The 17,542-nt window shown below is 46.7% G+C and overlaps 1 protein-coding gene across 1 annotated transcript in view; it reads right to left on the reverse strand.

The window, feature by feature from the left end:
- Serpine2 (serpin family E member 2) overlaps positions 1–15,807 on the reverse strand; it is a 62,827-nt gene extending 47,020 nt beyond the window's left edge. The window contains exon 1 of the mRNA XM_021172390.3: positions 15,626–15,807. The gene's annotated coding sequence lies outside the window, so the exon portion shown is untranslated. The remainder of the gene's footprint in view (positions 1–15,625) is intronic.
- Between the last annotated feature and the right edge of the window lie 1,735 nt (positions 15,808–17,542).

Consider the following 17,542-nt stretch of genomic DNA (forward strand, 5'->3'; position numbering starts at 1 on the left):
CAACAGCTGTGATAGTTAGAGTCTCCTTTTCTTCAGGATGCTCCTCATCACCATGTCTCCAATCCATCCACCCAGGCTTGGTACAGCTACACTTCCTAAACAGAACTTTCTGGTGAATTATAGGAAGCAAAGCAGTTGGGAAGAAAGAATTACCAATGTATAAGTAGGTTGGAGCAAATTATATTAGCCACCTTCCAAAATAAATTACACACATAAATAAATGTATCTATGTGTCCAATGCCAAGGATCTAGAAATACTTCCAAATAAAGAAAGAGGGTGAGCAAAGGGGAGTGGTTCTTGTAGGTCTGAGGATTTAGCTCAGGGGTAGAGAGCTTACCCTGTGTGTGAAAGGCACTGTGGGCTTGCTCTCATAATACAAAAAGATAAGGGAAGGTCTTAGTCTCTTCCAAGTCTTTCATTACAAAGAAGGTGTGAATGAATAAATTGGGATAGAGGTAAGAAAGGGGAGGGTAAGACGCAGGGGGAGGACATGCCTGTGGTTGTTCGAATCAGAATGTGCCGCACAGGCTCCTATATTTGAGTGCTTGGTCCCCAGTTGGTGGAACTGTTTGGGAAGGGTTAGGAGGTGTGGCCTTGTTGAAGGAGGTGTGGCCTTGTTGAAGGAGGTGTGGCCTTGTTGAAGGAGGTGTGTCACTGGGGGCAGGTCTTGAGGTTTTTAAAAGACTTGTGGTTTGTATCCTACCTAGTCGTTACCTCTCTGTCTGCTCCTTGTAAGATGTAAGCTCTCAGCTCTTCCTACTGGCATGCCTCTGCTTCCCCCATCATGGTCTCCTAACCCTCTGAAGCTGTAAGCTCTGAAGTAAATGCTTTCCTCTCTAAGTTGCCTTGGTCTCGGTGTTTTATCACAGTGACAGAAAAGTAACTAAGACAACATTCTATGTGCATAATAAATACTCATATGAAAAAATAAGAATAAATCTATACAGAATATACGTGTATGTGTTTTATCCATAAGTCATCCCCACTATGAAACTTAATACTTCTTCAAAGCTTAGAAACCACTTGAGGTGGCAGATAGGAAACATGGTCTAACATTCAGTTTCTTCCCTTGGCTTGCCTCAGCTTCCCTTGTTACAGTAGATGCTGGCAGCTTCTGAAGACATATAGGAAGGAGAGACAAGAGGGACATTTAGCTATTTCCTACAAGAAGTCTAAGCTCACAAGCCAAATGTGCAAACAGCAGCTGCCTCATCTTTGCCTCCTTTCACGGATCGCATACCTGCTCTGTGATTCAGTTTCCCCACTCTATAGCGAGTGCTAACCGGCTTCGTCCACCCTGTACCTCAGAGAACTGCTATGGAGGGAGGATGACGTAAATCTGAGAGCAAGGAATTCTAAATTTAACAACAAAACAACAACAAAACAACAACAACAACAACAACAAAATGCCCCAAGAACTTAAAGTTTACCTTCTTCCTTTATCTAGCTGGAATAGACAGTGTACCAGGGAACGGGTAGGGTGGGCAGGCTGGCTGAGCTTCTTGTCAAGGTGCATATTATAAAGAGAGATGATATTCCTCAGCAAAGAAGGTGGCAAGTGGTTTCACTAGAGACTTATAAAGACCCAACTGGGTATACAGTCTTATAGACATGTCATGTCACCCATGAGATATGCAGATGATCTATATCCTGATCATGGCACACAGCCAGACAGACATGTAGGGTGTGTCTCCCTCAAGGCTGGCATTTCAAGTGCTTCATCCAGAGATGGAAACCCGCCTGCCTCCACCTATCTAATCCCTCTGGCCCTTTCTATGTTCTCAGATGGAAATAGTACTGGTGGTTGGTGAACATGCAGCTCCTACGCATTGTCTTTGACTTTCCTCCTAGATAGCCCAGATGCAGAGCTGATTTTCCAGCACACCAAACACCCTTCTCCACACTGTTTAAAAAAGGGGTCTTTCCTCCAGAAGATGCACTGTCCCATTGGTGGATTTCTAACTCCCAAGTGTGGATGACTATCACACATTTCTCAGATAACCTAACTCAGTTTCCTCTTTTCCCAGTGAAAAGATCCTCGCTGCCTTTACAAATTTGGGCCCACTAGACTAAACAAACTTTATGACTAAGACATGAAATCACATGTATTCTGAGCTAGAAATAGCATTTTCCCTCCACCCCCATCTTCCATGAAGCAATTTATTTTGTCCTCTCCTTGGCTTCCAATACCTGCCATCGTTTCTGTTCTTCCCAACTATGTTCCTAGGTACTACATCTCCTTACCAAGGGACATGTCATAGGCACTGGCCCTGACATGTTGGCTTGGGTCTATCAGAGGTCTCTGCGGGAATGCCAGTACAATTTTCCCCCATGGAAAAAATATCCTTGACCCCTAGGGCCAATGACTGACTGTGTTGTTGCTAAAAAGTGACTTTTAGTAGTCTTTTCTTCTGACAGAGTAGGCAGGGCCTCAGCTGTGCTGGATAACTTGTCAACTTGACACAGGGTACAGTCATCAGGGAGGAGGGGAATCCCAATTGAGAAATGCCTCCATAAGATTGGCCTGTAGGTAAGGCTGTAGAATATTTTTAAAGTAAGTGGTTGATGGGGAGGGTGAAGCCCATTGTTGTTGGGGCATGTTGTTTGGGCTGCTGGTGGTCCTGGGTTCTATAAGAAAACAGGCTGAGCAAGCCATGTGGAGCAAGCTAGTAAGCAACACCCTTCCATGGCCTCTGCATCAGTTCCTGCCTCCAGATTTCTGCTCTGACTTCCCTCAGTGGTAGCCTGTTACCTGGAAGTATAAGCTGAAATAAACCCTGTCCCTCTAAGTTGCTTTGATCATGGCGTTTTATCGTAGCAATAGTAACCCTAACTAGGATACCAGCTAATCCACTTCCCCATCATCATAGCCCCAGAGCTGGATGATATTTCTTGGCTTCTTATGAAACCTCAAGAAAACTAAAGACGAAATACGTAGCAGAATAGGAGAGATGATATATGCTGTTCCCAGGCATGACCCATCATGCAATGCTCCATCATCTCTCTACTGTCACCATCTCAGATCTGATCAGCATAATGACTGATGAGCCCTGGGAGCCATGAAGTATTAGAAGGCTGAGTTTACATAGCCATACCCTCTCTGGGCTTCAGGTATGTGGAGAATGACCTCCTAACCATGCTACATATTTGGGCATTATCTGTCATCGCAATGAACATGACCATAACTACCCACATTCAATTAGTTGGCAATTGTGGTCCTATAGCTTCAGCATGTCTCTGCCTCCCTTAAAAAACAACAACAACAACAACAAAAACAAAACCAACAAACATAGCCGTCATTTCATCGTGAACTTTCAACAATTCTTCAAGTACAAGATGATTAGCAGGATGCCAGGCTAATGCCATCTCTCTCATCTATTCTCAACCAGTTGCTCGTGAATTTCACTTAGCTATCTCCCTCTGTGAATACTGAATAATGAATTTATTGTTGAACATAACACGGAGATGGACTGTATTCGATAGCAGCCCCCTTTCCCTGCTGGACAATCTTGGGGAAGTTCTTCACCTCACATCCAGGCAGTCTCTAAGCTTGAAGCCTCTTTCACAAAGGAAGTTTCCATTGCATCGCCTGTGGATGGCTTATGGCAGCACTGCTTAGGCACGATCTACTTACTGCCTGGTACACCTTGCCTGGAGACGCGCACGTGTGTGTGTGTGTGTGTGTGTGTGTGTGTGTGTGTGTGTGTGTGTGGTGTGTATACAGTTCCACATGTGCCTGTTCATACAACCAGGCATACTGAATAAAAGTACCAGCTTCCTATGAACAATGCTTCACACTTTCCACGGTCATCCTCTAAAACATTTATCTTTTTGTGTACAAACTAACTTTTCTGTAAAGGAGCTATCTACCTGTAGTTAGCCAGAAAGAGCCAAACAATTCTTGGCAGAAACAAATCAATACAAGACAACTCTACAAACTTTATGGCACATGGAATTTTGTGAGCCTACAAGTAAAAGAATCAAAGATAATATTTCCCACAGGGCATCTAGACGCGCGCATTCATCAGCTAAGCACAGACTTACCTCCCAGACAACCTGGTGACATTTAAGTCACTTCTATGCATGAAGGGTTTCTCACAAGCACCATGAAGCTTCCCAGCTAGCTAGCTGTCTAAGGACTGTCTATCGCTGTCCTCATGCCACAGAGGAAATCCTGTCACTTGCCTGTATTTTTCAGGAGGGTGGGGGGAGTCTGGGCTCCTCATCTACAGAACCACCCTCAGCCACAGTCTCCTCCAGACCACTTGACAGATACAGCAAGGCCTTCCTGGCCCATGGATCCAGAAACATCAGTGGCTTCTCTGCTTCTCTAGATCACAGACCACTTCAGTAGACTCCTTTTATAAGAGACATAGAAGGAGAAGATTTCAGCGTGGGCTTCTCAACAATTCAATCCACACTGACCACTACCCAGTCTGACCTGCCAAACACCTCATTAGTGTCATTAATTTTGTCCATTTATGACTGACACAAGGATGGACTAAGAGCAAGATGAAGGTCATAGGATCAAGTCTGCTCTGGTGAGGGAATACTGATTAGCACAATGTATGATAATAAAAAGCAAAACAGCTCCATGGAACTCTCACCATCTTCTGAGTGCACACACCTGTATGGATTCATGTGTTTTTGTGTGGTATACATGAAGGTGTGTGCAGCTGTGCATGGCCATGTGTCCAAGTGTAAAGGTCAAAGATCAATATTAGATGTCCTCCTCTATTGCTTGTTGGTTTATTTTTTGGTATGGAGTCTCTTATTGAACCTCAAACTTAACCATATCCACTAGAACAGATAGTCAGCTAGGGATCGGCCTATCTGCCTGCCGAATTCTGTGATGATAAACACACATTGCAGATTTTACATGGATACTGGGGACCCAAACTCAGATCCTTCCACTTGTGCAGCAAGCACTTTACTGACAGAGCCATCTGCTCAGCTCCTTCACTGTTGCTTTGGTACCCTCTAGAACATTCTGTGGTTGCTTCTCTTCTGCCACTGTGATATGCCACTGTTCTTGGTTAACTTGAACAGAGATGTGTTTCAACATAAGTGGATGAGACCCTCCAAGGTTGACATCTGTCCTGTCCATACACCAGTGCAGGTGCTCAAAACCCAGCCCTTGAATTGAATGTAAGTGACAGGAGGACTGTCATTCAGTTTCTGGATGTTATGGGTGGGGCACATACATCATCAAGAGCCAATTTGTAGAATCACTTCTACTTTTGATAGATTCCTCTTCAGGATGATGGGAGTAAATAGAGCCTGGTAGGGTGGGGGACATAGATTGGTCGTATATCTACAGGGAATGGATGAGAACTGTATGTAAGCCAAAGAGTCCAATCACCAGTAGAAAGCAGGCAGGGAGGTCTGTTGTAAAACTGTACCCAGACTTGACATATGGAGAGTAAAAGGTAACAGTAACGAGAAAGGGGAGTCCCAACACATCCCTGATCTTGACTTGGATTTAAGTCCCTGCATTTTCTAGTTCTTTCAGTGAGAAATGGGGCAGACACGAGCCCTCCCAACAAAAAGGGAACCCCCTGACTGTATGTACTTTCCACCTGTGCAAACAGAGCACAGAGGTGAGTACTTGACATGGGCTGCACAGCAATGATACGTGGAGTGGGGATTTAAACCCAAGTTCATCTGACTCCCAAAGTGTCTTCCTGCCCAGCAACGTGCCGACCTCTTATCTGAGCCATCTTGCCTTGTTGCAGAAAACAGGGACTCAGAATAAAGTATTCCCTCCACAGGGACATACGGTTCTAGTCCCTTCAACGTATCAGCACCTGAACAAGCTGCTCTGTACATCTAAGACTCATGGTTTCTCACTATGAACTCTGACCCACTCGTACCTTACTATTAAGGGTTCTTAAGGTTCATCAAACTCAAGTACAAAACGTGCCTCGAAGCACTTGACATACTGATCATCAGCAATCTTTCACTTCCTTCTTCTGCTTCAAGCTTCTTTTCAGCTCCTCTAAGTAAGCCAGGCACAGTAAAAAGGAACTCAGAAGGCCATGACAGGCTTGTTGGTTCCCACATGACACATAGGACACGCACAACTAGAACAAGGAAGGAGGAGCATGAAATCATAACCAGCACACAGACAAAAGGTGTGCTTACCTTGCAGAAAAAAATTTTTTTAGTCAAATAAGCGACGGAAACCTGTAGGAACAACTGTGTTTTCAGCCCTTCAACTATGCTGAATTAATTCGCATTTGTATGATCAGCACCTTGATATCCATAATTTACCACCTTGCTGCAAAGGAATAGGTTTATTATGCATATCTGAGCATCTTTGGCCAGTCTTCTAAACTGTTATCTCCTCCAGTATGTCGTACTAAGAAATTAACATAGACTTGGCAGTAGATGATGTGAATCTCTTAGCAGATTAATTTCAGAAAGAAAATTCGTGTCTTTAGAAAGGAAACTCTTTCTATAATTAAGTGAGCCACCACACCAAACCTCCATGACATCTTCTAAGCCATCATCAGAGCAACAACTCAGATACAGGCAACATAAAACTCAAGAGTGTTGTATTCAGTCTCAAATGGCTGAGTGCCAGAAAAACCCAAAGACAACTCTATCAACTACAGCAGAAAATGCATGTCTGGTCTGGGAATACCTGCGAGTCAAACATTCTTAGAACTCTTGTGCATTTAGGGAGTCCAAACATAATTAAATGACCATGTGTTCTAAATACATTTAACACAGCTTTGAAAATGGTTGGGGAAACACATTTCGTGAGTTGGGGAGATGATCCTGAGTCAACCGTTGGCTACAGAAGCACGAGGAGAAGAGCTCAGATTCCCAGAATCCTCTTCAAAGCCCTGGGAGGTGTGGTTCATATGTAACCTCAGCACACACTCAGGATGTACATACAGGGTATTGCTGGGGCAAGCTGGCCAGCTAGATGAGCCACTATCAGGTTCAGTGGCCGACCTCACCTCAATAATATAGAGAGCCAAAGAGATGCTTCTGTTGACCTGAGGCCGATCAGAGGGCTTGCTGCCTACTGAGCATCACAGGATAAAAGACGAGAGAGAAAGGATGCCAAATCCACAGATCAAGTGACACATGAGGTCAGAGACACACAGAATAGGAATTCTGGGGAAGTCAAAGCACTCACTTATGCCACTCTGGCAAACACAATCCAAAACTATGACCGTGTCCTGTTAGACTCCATCCCTACTATTGTGTACAGCACCTAAGATGACATTCTCCACTCTGTCCTCAAGACACCCAAGAGCTGGTTACCGCCATGCTCAATTCTCAAACCTGGGGCTTAGGAACGCTTAGAAAACCTAGCTATGTTCTCCTGCTTGCAACCAATAGGATTGGGATTCAAACCAAAGGCTACCACACTCCAAATCTAGAAGACTAAGATAACGGGAAGGAGGAGAAAGAGAAGAGGAAGGGGGAGGGGAGGATCTCTGCTACGTAGAAGTGACAAGTTTTGAATAAAGTATAAAGTTACCCCAAACAGTTGAATTTAAAAAAAAAAAAATCACGTTACACACGGCCTTTGGTCTTGCGGCATTTTTATCCAGCTCAGGCTAAATTGGTCCTCACGGCTGAGTGTAAATACTTTCTGGCTTCTACACCCAAAGGTCAGCCCTAATTTTAGACCTCAGTCTCGGAGGGGATGGGGGTGGGGCAAATGGCTAAGGAAAAATCTGGGAGGCCAAATGACACTGGCTCACCACTTCAAACAACGTCAAAGTGTTGGCCTCCTCCTGCCTCATAGGCCTGGGAGATCATGCCCCATGGAAAAGGCAGGAGCTTGGAAGGAAGGGTGCGATTCGGAAGGTTTTCTTCTCGAGAGGATGCAAACACTGCTCAGAAGTGATGTAAGTCTTTGGGATCCACGCCATCAGCTCAGGTTCACAGACTTACAGCCCTTCCTCTGTCATGGTCGGACACAGGCTGTGTGGCCATGGACACAGGAGCTTTTGCACTCTTCTTCCATAACTAGATTAGTGGAAGAGAGATTAGCACCTATCCCAGAGGTAGGCAGCATGGTCAAGGAGCCCACAGAGCCTCAGCCAACTGGAGATAATGTACCTGCTTAGCACACCTTACCCCAGCCTGATCCCACAGCATTGGACACCTGACTCCGATTCAGCTACTATTGTTCTTAGTAGTAACTGCAGCCATTGGTGCAGAGAGAGGCAATCAGATTTCCTCCCAGCATCCCCCCCCCACCTAGAACTGGCAGGAAAGCTCCTTCCCTCTTCATGATGGGGCTCTAGAGAGATAAACCTGGGGCGAGCTGTATTCACGTGAGGGAAAGGTAAGAGTGCAGAGACAGAGGGTGAACCTCTAGGCCCCGAGTCTCTTGTTTCAGTTCCAGATCTGAGGGTCAGGAAAAGCAGAACCCCTATGGAACACATTTCTGCTGGGGTTGTTTTGATTAGGGTTTTGCACTGTAAGGGAAAGGTAATGTGGGTGTTAACAGCTATTGGTATGATCTGAACAGAGACCAAAGCTTCAACTGAAGAACTTCTCAGGTCGATCCATATTCAGAATATGAAGGAAAAACAAACAAAAAACAAAAAACAAAGAACACCTTTTACCAGGAAACATTTCCATTATCCCTAGAGGGTGTTCCTGGAAGGAGGATGTAATCACTTGCTTTTGGAGACATCTCCATTATTTCTACAGGACCCCTTGCCTTTGTAGTCACCTTATAGGCATTTAAGGCTCTTGTTCTGTGTTCACTAGGGCTCCCCAGGATGGTCAGGCATTTGACCTTAGAGCCACATTCCCAGCTTCACCTTACTCAATGCAAGTGCATCTTGTGTTTGCTATAATCTCTCCTGCTACCCATACCTGTTTCCAGGATTTTTCTTATAGCTATGCTTGTTGAAATTCCTTAGAAGAGGATGGACATAAGGGTGGCAGGGTCCTGATGCTATTTTTGGTATGCTCTCAAGAGAAATTCCTTAACCAAAATCCTCATTTGGTGCTGTCAGTGAGCAGAGACAAAGGTATAAAAACCAAGTGTATCTACCAAGATTTGCAGCCACAGCAAGAAAAGCCTGCAGCTTTCTCAATGTGTGTGTGTGTGTGTTAATGTTATAACTTTGTCCACAGTTTCTTCCTTCTCAGAATCAGCTGATAAGAATAGAGTAGCACAGTGGATTCCCATTCTCCATCATTTATCTTCTGAAGAAAAGATAAAGTCTAAGGTCAAACAGTAGCAGAGGTCTGGCTGTTCCTCTTCCGATCATGAACTAGAGTGTCCACCCAACCTTGAGAGAGAGAGAGAGAAAGATGCAAAGATAAAGTGGAAGACATATTTGTCAAAGTTCATCGACAGGATAACAAAGGAGGAGGTTGCTCAGGCTTGCTGGTGCCCATTCCTGGCAAACAGGAATTGAGTAAGGATGCTGACTTCTCCAGCCTAGGTTTAAATCCAGATCTAGAAATCAAACAGTAAAATAAAGCAGAGACTTGTGGGCTCTGTAAAAGATCCAGCCTATTCAGTAGAAGATGGCGCTTCTCTAAAGAATAATAAAATAGTACTGAGCTTTCAGCATCCTTAAGACAAATTGGGAACTTACAGATAAGAAATAACCTTAAGATGCAGTTGACTGTGCTTGACTCCCTTTAGTACCCAAGGGTATTTTTTTTTTAACCAACATTGATTTCCACCCCAGGCATGCAATCTATTCACGAAGAAAGATGGTTTGGAAGAGAGGACTGGGAACATTTATATATGGGGAGCAGGCTCACAAAAAAGATCCAAGCACAGGGGCCCTAATTCATTTAACAATTTCATAACTGCCTCTGAGTAGAAACATCAACTAAATCTTCCCCTTGGCTCACAGTGCTATTTCTAAGTTCTAACGCTAAACGACCTCAAAGGATTGGAAAAGAAAGAGATGGACAGGAACGCCGTGCTCTGTAAGCACAGAATAACGTGCGCAAGATCAAAAAGTCACCTAGACTTGAGAGGTATGAGAAAGCTAGATTGGGAAGGAAAGCCAAGAAGGTATAGATTTTTAAAAATCTATAAGACATTTAATAAGACACGGTGGGCATCATTTATTTCAGTGAAGAGCCACTGTATACAGAAGGAGACTGAGTTCTACATGGCTTGGCTGTCAGCAGCATAGCCCAGACCCTTTACAGCCCAGGGTCCTTTTCACCATATTTGGCTGAAGAGAGCCAGCACCAGGATGAAATAAGCAAAATTACAAGGGAAGAAAAGACAAATAATGTCACCAAGAAGGTAAGCACCATCATCAGCGAGGCTAGGGGAAGTAATCCCCAATGCATCTTCCCTCCTAGACAAACCATGGGAGGCAGAGTGCAGCCCTGCCAGCGGATCTCAAGGAAGACAGGAGTGAGCTGAGAAGGAGCAGGAGGATGATTCACGTGGACGCAGGCAGAGCAGCACTTTTGTACTGCCTGTGTTCCCTGATGCTCCTCCTCAAAACACATGGTCACTCAGGACACTTTAAAACATTAAGACAGGAACGCTTGCCCAGCAAGCTCAAGGACCTAAGTTCAATCCACCAGAGCACATTATTTTATTTAAAAATAAAATAATACAAAAACTGCCAGGCATGGTGGCATTCACCTGTAGTCCCAGTTAGGGAGGTGGAGACAACAGGATCCCTAGGGCTCTCGGACCAAGCAGCCTTGGCGTAACTGGTGAGCTTCAGGTCAATGAGAGACTCTCATAAAATAAGGTGGCTACCACCAAACAAACATCTGAGGTTGTCCTCTAGCCATCGCATAGGCAAGCACACATCCACACTGAAAAGTATAAAAGCCTATGTGAAAAGGAGGACCACAGCCAGAAGTTGAGGTCTCTTAAAGGCTTCCCCTTTCAGCCTGAAATGCAGCCACTGTTCCACACCAGATTGGAAACCAACTTCTTAAAACATGATGGTTTCATTCACACATCTATTGAATGACACTAGGCTGCACACCTTACTGGGGCAAATACAATGAAAACAACAGTAGATAAAGCATTTGACTGCAAGGCAGCAGCTGGCACCATGGAGCTGTGTATGCAGTGTGTGTGTGTGTGTGTGTGTGTGTGTGTGTGAGAGAGAGAGAGAGAGAGAGAGAGAGAGAGAGAGAGAGAGAGAGAGAGAGAGAGAGAGAGAGACTGCATGTATGCCACCAAGGGCTAGAAATAGTGATTACCACGAATGGCTTTTGGAACAGGAGGTAACTAGAAAAGGTGAAATTAGCCAGACAGTCAGAACAGAAGAAGGGAATAGAAGGCAAAGATACAGCAGCCCAGGGCAGGAAGATGCAATGCAGCATCCTGGTCTGTGGACCCCATGAAACAAGGGAGGCAGGAAGGGGAGATGAGAGCACAGATATGATCAAGTAACCAGATGGCCACCAGCCCAGTGTGTTCCCGGAATATTATGGAAAGTTCCCTGAACACCATGGTCACAGACCCTGTGTGACCTTGGGAACTGCATACCTCTGGGATCGTGCCTGCATATTTACAGTCTCCTCAGTATTGCCTGGGGGTGTAAGTTAACCAAACCTAAAGGAGTGACATATGTGGAAACAGCAGAGACTGCAGTGTGGACACAGAGCAGGTGGTACCAGAAATCTGTACAAGCCGCAGTGAAAGGACCCTGAAACACTTAGAGACAACCCCCTCATCAAGACAACTGAGCACTCACCTTCCAACCCGAGGGATCTCCTAACACAACAGTGCCACTCAAGAGTGGTGTCCAGCTCCACACCAAGAAGGAGATACTGGGTTGTGTCAGGAGGGATGCAGGCCAACGGACAGAGGTTGTAGTGATCTGAGCCAGTAGCAGCATGGAAGACAGACAGGATGCAAAGCTTGACGTGGGAAGCTTACAGTAAGCCTCTGAGACTCCCAGGTTGCCAATAGCTGCCCCAGCCCCATTATTAACTTCAAAGCCACAGGGCTGATGTAAGTGTTGAGGCCACAGGTCCACATGGACCAGAAAGCATCTGTCTATCACAGACATCCACTAGAAGCTTAGCATCTGCAGAGGGGTTCCACAGTGAAGGCAAGCCTCATCATGTTCCATGTCTTCTGTCTTTTATGAGAAGCAATATACTCAGGGTATCTCCAGCTCTCTGAGTATTAGTTCATTTTCTGTACATTTCATTCAGGCCATTTATAAGTCTGCCTGCTGAAAGCGATGTACCACTCACCATTTTGCAAATAGATTTGGAGGCTTATGGGATCTCACAGCACAGAGAAGCAACTGGACTGTGACTTCCTAGAGCAGGATCTGCAGAAATTAGGCATTTCTGGAGACTACCACCTATATACCTTGAGGAATTATGTAGTCATTAAAGGATACATTTTGGCTAATGAGGCACATATGGGGTGGACATAAAAAGTCAGAGGCTGATGAGATGGTTTAGATAAGTGGTTCTCAACCAGTGGGTCGTGACCTCTCAAGGGTGGGGTAGGGGTCAAACAACCTCCTTATGGGGTCACATATCAGCTATCCTGTATATTAGATATTTTCATTATGATTCATAATTGTAGCAAATTGCAGTTATGAAGTAGCAACACAAATAATTTTAGGTTGGGGGCCACCATAACATGAGGAACCTTATTAAAGAGTGGCAGCATCAGGAAGATTGAGAACCACTGGCTTAGAGGGCTGAAGGGGGATGGGGGGTGGGCAGGGATGAGAGGATCCGTTAGGCTCCCTGAGCAGTCTAGTCTGCTTGTGGAGATCCAAGCTAGTGAGAAACCATATCTCAACAAACCGAACCAAACCAGAAGGACAGTGTCTGAGAAAGGAATGACGCTTGTGGTTGGTCTCTGGCCTCCACATGCATACAAACACACACATGCACACCTGCATACAGCAAGCAAACACAGAAAGTCAGTCTCAGACCTCCAGGCTGGTAACCAGTTGAAATATAGGAGAATGCTCTTAGCTCAGATGTCAACCTGAGACTCATTTCATCCTGATGATAAACGAACCTGGGAAACTGGTTCCACCAAAGACTCTACAGATAGCCTAACTTGAGAGAGGCAGAGTATTGGGAAGGAAAACCAGAAGGGAAGATAGCTATAGAAAGGCATGGAAGAGAGTACCTGGACTCAAATGAAACAGAGGCCAGCTGAGCATCCCGGAGATTGCAGAGGCTGGTTGAGCACCCAGGAGATAGCAGAGGCCAGATGAGCACCCAGGAGATGGCTCATGCAGGAAATAGTAGGTTTTGGGTTTTTTTTTTTTTATGTTCTGGAGAGACTGGCAGGGGCTGAGGGCAAGGGAAACTGGGGAAGTGGGAACTAATTTAAGAAGCACGGATCGGTCTGGTGATCACCAGGGATAAGGTAAAATGCCAGGTCAGGGGAGGTTAGAACAATGCAAAATTACAGCTGATAGAGACAGGGTTCCTGGTAAGAAAATGCATAGAAGGTAAGGGAGAGGAGGAAGATTTCTGAGCAGAGGGAGCTGGGATTCAGGATACAGCTGGGGACATTAGTCACTGACACTAGGAGCCTTCTCTTTCATCTTCTGCAAGTTCCCAGTTCAACTTGATTATTTTCCCAGCCTTTCTATACCACAGTAGTTACCATCGATATGCTTTTCTGTCTGTTTTTCCACCATAAGAATGATAATCTCAGGAAGACAGGAGTTTCTATATTTAGCACAGGTGAAAAGTCCACCCTCCTCCCCACCCCCCAAAAAACCTGAAGGCACATACAGGCCTGGGGAGACAGAGCAGATGGGTAGGTAGGTAAATATGGAAATGCTTATAGGGTGGCCCAGAGGTGATGCATGGAGTAAGTCTGGTGGCCTTTATTTTCTCAGAACCATGGGTTATTAGGTCACCTGTAGAGCCTGAAGCATGGAAGGCAGCAGAAAAAAACCTTTGTATTGAAGACTACAATGGGAGAGCCAGTTTGTAGCCTGAGGGAGGGGGAGGAGCCTAGAGTTTAAAGATAATGGTGTGTGTGTGTGTGTGTGTGTGTGTGTGTGTGTGTGTGTGTGTAGCCCTGGCTGATCTGGAGCCCACTATGTAGATCAGCATCGCAGCCTCCCACACGCTGGGATTTTTGAGCATCTATATCACTACATCCAGCAGATGCCAGAGTTTTTGACATTAGAAGTGCAGCACCCTCAGGTGAGGGCAACTCTTGAACGTGTCCAGAGAACAACTGAGTAAGTGGAGTGTGAAAACCACTGGACCTGACATGGTCACAGAATCGAGAGCCTGCAGCATCACCACCACAAGAGGGGAAAAAGGCCAAAGTTCCAAACCCTGTGGGAGAAGAACTGGCTAGAAGACGGCAGCAACTCTTCCATCCTAATCGTCTCTGACCACTGTCAAGTCACCTATGTGTGAGGCCGAAAATTAGCATCCTTTAGAGATTCAGCAATTTCTGTCTTACCGTGCTCATTTGTCAAGTTCATGGGAGAAAATTTCTGCCTAGATTCTTTCAAAGAAGAAGGAACGATGACATCGGCTCATGACCTTCAGGAGTCACCCTTAACTGAACAAAATTTTCAAACACTATTCTGAAAAAACAGCTAAAACTCCATTGTTGACGGTTCCATTATCTGTGGCGAAGCTCTTGAGATTTTTTTTTTTTTTTTTTTTGCTTAAATGTTGCCAACAGGGTATAATTACTGTTTTAGAGCCACAGAAAGTGTTGAAAGCACCTTCAATTTTTAAGTGTGCTTCAGATACACAAATCGGTAATGCTGACATTTCTCCCATTATCTGTATTCCCATTCAGATACAAAATCTCCAAAGTACAAGATGATCAGATCAATTGTTCTAGAACAGTTCAGAAAAGTAAACTGCCTCCTGGCTTGAAAGAGAAAAGTTAAACCTTCAAACACCTTTTTATGTTCATGCTAAATATAAGAACGTTCCCAGCCAAGTAGTCAAAGCAAGATCCAGCGGCGTTTGGAGATTTCTCTGGAGAGACACGCGGAGATTCTGTTTTGTTCATTAAAACACTAAAAATCCTCAACAGCACCTTCCCTAATACCTGAAGGTGGAGTGCTGTCTTATGTAATAGCAGCTTTCCCTCTCTGCTCATCGTGGGGGCAAATTAAATACCTAATTCCTCCGAGGATTTCTGAGTACTTTCACCTTACCTGGAGTCACTCACCGGCCTCGCAATTCCCTAGTCTACAGATGATGAAAATAAATAAGAAATCGCAAAGAGCTGCTACTGCATCCTAGGGACAAGCCTGTTGCAAAGGCCAGTGTGAACTGAAGTCCTTCCCCAAACCGCTGCCCACCTCCACACTGCACAGGCAAAGGTTACAAGTGAGAGCCGGTCGCCCGGGACAGGAACCCGCGCACGGGCAAAGTGTGGGGTCGGTGCTACCCGTGAGTGGCCAGTCGCCTCAGGGTTCAGGGTCACGGTTTGCAGCCCTGCTGGACCCACCGTAGCCACGCCGAGCTCGGCGAGCGTTCCGTCAGCCTCGGGCACACCTGGACGCCCAAACCCTCGGGGACAGGGACGCGGGAGCCAGGAGCGCTCGCAGCGGGGGCCCGAGGCGGTTCGAGAAAGTTCCCGCCCCAGCACCCGGTCGCGGTGCTGCCCCGGGGACAGTCCCCGGCTCCCCTCCGAGCAGCGGGAACCCCGCAGCTGCTACTCACCCGTCCTCGCTTGGATCCCCAGGTGGCGGCCGGAGCCGGGAGGGAGATCGGCGCTGCGCGGCGCTGCGCGGCGGTGGGGGACAGGCGGCAGTGACGCGTGCAGCCCGCGCTCCCGTGCAACCACTGCACTAGCCGGCCGGGCGGCGCGGGGGCTTTATCGCCGCCGCCGCCGCCGCCGCCCCCGCCCCTTCCTGCCTCCCCCGCCCCCCGGCCCGCCCCGCCCCGCCTTCCCGCCGCCGCCTTTGTGTGGCAGCCGGCCGCAACGTCTCTGCACCGCAGGGGACTTTAGGACGCCCCCCTGCCCGACCCGCGGTCGCCGGATGCCGCCCTCTCGCGGGGGCTGGGGGGGTTCGGGTCCCCAGAAAGCGCCGGCCAGACGCGCCGGGCTCGAGGTGCGGCGCCAACCCCGGGTTGAGCTGCACGTGGGTCGTCCGGATGAGCCTATGGGGAGTGGAGAGGAGTGGGCGACACAGAAGCCAGTCGTGTGCCCCTGAGACGCAGGACGCGTTGTCTGGGGGTGTTGGGGGGTGACAGTGTGCAATCCTGCAGGTGATGGGGATAACGGAGCTAGGACGTGGAGGTCTAGAACAGGTCCTCCCTTCCAGGTGCCCCAGAGCCAACTTATCCCTGCTTAGTGGATGAGCTGGCTGTGGGATTCCTAGGCACATGACAAGCAAGGACATGCAGAAAACTGACCCCTTGCTTGTGGTGACAGCATGAAGTACTCTCAGAGCTCCGGAGATCCAGGTGTTTTGAACCTACACCTTCAGCCCCTGAGACCTTATCAGTAGGAAACTGCTGCAGATCCAAGGCCAGCAACAGATGGCTATTCTGTCTCATGGTCTGTCACCTGAGTGTCCTTTTCTGCATTCTTCAGTCCTCTGCTCAGGTTAGGTTTGTAGGGACTTTCATGGGTAGTCTCTGTTGCCTTTGATGCAACGCCCTTCCCATCAGGCCCCATGTTTGGCCCCAGTGAAGAAAAAACAGCTGTAAATCTCCTTAGGGCTGTGAAATAAACTGCACCCAGTGCTGGAGCAACTCAGGATCACTGAGCAACCACACTGGCACAGCTGTGTCCATGACAGACACTCCCCCGCCCGTGTGTGTGTGTGTGTGTGTGTGTGTGTGTGTGTGTGTGTGTGTGACTTGAAAAACTGAGAGCAGCTTTCCAGATGAAGGCATTAGGGACTGAGGGTGTGGCTAGGTGGTAGGGTGCTTGCCTCACATGCACAAGGCACTGGATTAGGGTGCAGTGCTGCAGATAGGAGGGGAAGCAGACAAGAAACGACTAGAGCAGTGGTTCTCAACCTTCCTAATGGTGCAGCCCTTTAATAGGTATGGTTCCTCATGTTGTGGTGCCCCCTCCCACCATAGCACTATTATTTTCCTTGTTACTTCATAACTGTGATTTTGCTACTGTTATGAGTTGTAATATAAATATCAGTGTTTCCGGATGATCTCCGTGAAAAGGTCATTTGACCCCTCAAGGGGTCATGACTCACAGACTGAGAATCACTATACTAGAGAGCCAAGTTTGAAGTGTGAGTGAAGGCAGATACACAGAGCTTTCTGGTTTCTCTGCATCTGCTTCTATCTCACCGTCTTCATGCTGACACCACTGATTGAGAGAGTTGTAGGCACTCGACTGAGACCCGCATATATTTTGTCCAGTTCTTTCTCAGGGCTGACATTTTGCAAAGCGTTTTCCTAATATCACATGGATTGCGTGGTTTGTATCTCAAACACCATTTGCCGTTCCAAATTTTCAGGAAAGTCAACTGGTTTTGGGAGAAATGGACAAACATTGAAGGATTTGAGTGTCTTGTAATGTAGCTCATGAACCTCTTATTTTCCCAGTTAGAGAATAAATAGGATTTAGTCCAGAAATTCTCAGCCTGGGGGTCATGACCCCTTTGG

This window comes from Mus caroli, unplaced genomic scaffold (assembly GCF_978045245.1).
Source record: "Mus caroli unplaced genomic scaffold, Mus_caroli_1 scaffold_1, whole genome shotgun sequence".
In the NCBI taxonomy this organism is placed as follows: Eukaryota; Metazoa; Chordata; class Mammalia; order Rodentia; family Muridae; genus Mus; species Mus caroli.